The sequence below is a fragment of the Sciurus carolinensis genome, chromosome 2 (assembly GCF_902686445.1).
Source record: "Sciurus carolinensis chromosome 2, mSciCar1.2, whole genome shotgun sequence".
In the NCBI taxonomy this organism is placed as follows: Eukaryota; Metazoa; Chordata; class Mammalia; order Rodentia; family Sciuridae; genus Sciurus; species Sciurus carolinensis.
Genome location: NC_062214.1, coordinates 169,910,556 through 169,913,271, shown reverse-complemented (window position 1 = coordinate 169,913,271; position 2,716 = coordinate 169,910,556). Strand labels below are relative to the sequence as shown.

General features: G+C 43.6%; 1 pseudogene; it reads right to left on the bottom strand.

Moving 5' to 3' along the window:
* Nucleotides 1–1,077: 1,077 nt before the first annotated feature.
* LOC124976625 (glyceraldehyde-3-phosphate dehydrogenase-like) lies at nucleotides 1,078–1,859 on the bottom strand (annotated as a pseudogene).
* Nucleotides 1,860–2,716: the final 857 nt, after the last annotated feature.

Here is a 2,716-nt window from a genome sequence, read left to right as displayed (position 1 = left end):
CAGTGACCCCTCCAGAATCAGTCTCTCTCCCTCCTTCCTTTCCTTTCTACCCCTCCCCTTTTCTCAGATGTGACCATCTCCCCCACCACTTTTATACCCCCAAGCCTGATCTCTCTCCTCTAGAATCTGTTCCAAGTGCTGGGAATCCCAGAAAGCTATCCCTGCCCCCACGATTATTCTTTACTTAAGTAAAATGAGAAAGAACAAAGGAAACTCTCTTTTTATTGGCTTGAGCTAATAATACGGCTAAGCAAATACAGATATGTTAATACATTCCCTTTCAAATCCCATTTGTTTACTGATGGAAATTACCTGGGCATGTTCTTTAAATTAAAAGTAATTTCTTCTGCAGAAGGAAGATAAAAGAAATAGTGCCTGTGACCTTTCGTATTAAAACACCTTTCTGCTTCCTCAGCATGTGGCAAAAGCACAGGCAGATTTAACAGATTCTCTAAACCCTGTCATTTCCTCTTCTCGAAAGCTGCCGTCTTCTTTACCTTATAAGTGCTGGAACTACGGCCCAGGGTAGAATGACCAATGTAGAAAGACACTACCAGAAAATACAAATAAATGTGTCACCCAGGCAGTGTTACTAAAAATAAGTCGTGTACCAGAGCTATTTCAAACTTCTTCACAGATTTTTCTAGGATTCAGAAACTGAACAAAGTCTCATGAAGGAAGAGTACTGTTAAGCCAGGTGCTGATCTGGACGGTAGGGGCCTAACAGTGGTCAAATAGATGAAGTCCTTACTCTCATGGAGCTTACCTGCTAGAGAAAGAAAGAAAGGCAATAAATCAAGAATAGATAAGTATATAATTCATATATATGTATAATATATCATTAATTGATAAGTATATAATTTGTCATGTGGTAATAAGGAACTTGTGCAGGCAAGGGTGCCCTTGAGGGACTCTTCAAGCCTATTTTACTACTTTTGTTGTTGTTGGTACTGGGGATTGAACCCAGGGGCGCTTAACCACTGAGCCACATCCCCAGCCCTTTTTATTTTTCACTTTGAGAAAAACTTGCTAAGTTGCTGAGGCTGGCTTTGAACTAGTGATCCTCCTGCCTCAGCCTCATGAGTCACTGGGATTACAAGTGTCTACCAGCACTGTGCCAGCCTTCACTACTTTCTTAATGGCATATTTGGTAGCTTTATCCAGATGCAAAGTCAGATCTCCAACCACCACACCTGTGATGAGCACGCAGAAGTCCAAGCCACTGAACTTCCCGTTTAGCTCAGGGATGACCTTGTCCACAGCCTTGGCAGTGCCAATAGATGCAAGGATGTTGTTCTGATCATCCCTGTGGCTGTCGCGTCAGTTTCCCAGAGGAGTCATCCATAGTCTTCTGGATGTCACTTGATGGTATGAACCATGGTTATGAGTCCCCCTCATGATACCAAAGTCATCATGGATAATTTGACCTGAGCCAGGGTGGCTAAGCAACTGGTGGTACATTGCTGATGACCTTGAGGGGGCTGCCATAATTCTCCTGGTTCACCCCCATCGTAAACATGGCGATGTCAGAAGAAGCAGAGATGGTGACCCTTGGGAGTGAAGACACCAGTGGAGACCACAGCATGTTCAGCACCAGCACAGTCCCATTTGATGCTGGCAGGATCTTACTTCTGGAGGATGGGGATGGGCTTTCCATTGATGATAAGCTTCCCATTCTCAGTCTTTACTGTGGCACTGAACTTGCCACCGCTGGAATCATATAGGGACAAGTAGACCATGTAGCTAGAGTTAATGAAGGGGTCATTGATGGTGGCCATATCCACTTTGCTGGAGTAACATGCAGCCCTGGTGACCAGCAGCCCAGTACATCCAAATCTGTTTACTCCAACCTTTACCATCCTGTCTCAGGGATGTGACTGGCACTGCAGGAGAAGATTTGACTGTCTGTCAAACCAGGAAGAGAAGAAAGCCCAACTCTTGAGTTTTTAAAGCTCTGGTGAGAAAGGACATTGGAGCTGCAGGAGGAGGGTGAGGTGGCCAATGTACACGCCTCCACTCCTGCAACGAAGGCCCTGGGAATTCTTTTGATACCTTGAGACACTCCCAGGATAACATTCTCGGCTACTTTTATAGTTTATGGCTTTCTGAACTTCTTACCTAGGTGCTTTACCTTCCTTGGTTCTTATCTAACACTAAGATTCCAAGTTCAGCAGGATATTTGAGGAAGAGGCAGATAATGGAAAGCATAATAGGCAGGATGTCCCAAAATTCATCTATCCATCCATCACCTATCCAACAAATACCTGCTGAGCAAGTGGGATGTGCAATGCACTTCTCAGTGCCGGGGACACAAAAGTGAAATTCTATGGGTTCTCAACATTGCCACAGAAAGGCTTATAAATAGCTTTACTACCAGCTTTCCTTTGTAGGTGACTGAACACTTAACTCAAAATGGCTTGAACAATCTGTCTCGAATATCGAACGACCCAGTGATAGGTACTACTTAAGGTTCCACATTATATTCTCTTGGATGGGTCTTCCTCTATTGTGGCCTGGCATCCAATCAGACTAGAGCAATCACAGCAGACATCGCAGCATCCAAAGAAAGAAAGAGAACTATTTCTGTACTTTTTTTTTTTTAATTGTAAACAAATGGGATTCTGTACTTCTTAAGAGAAAGAAAACTGTTCTCAAAATTCCCCAGAAGATGACCCTTATATCTTATTTCCAAGAATTGGGCTGCATGTCTTCCAAA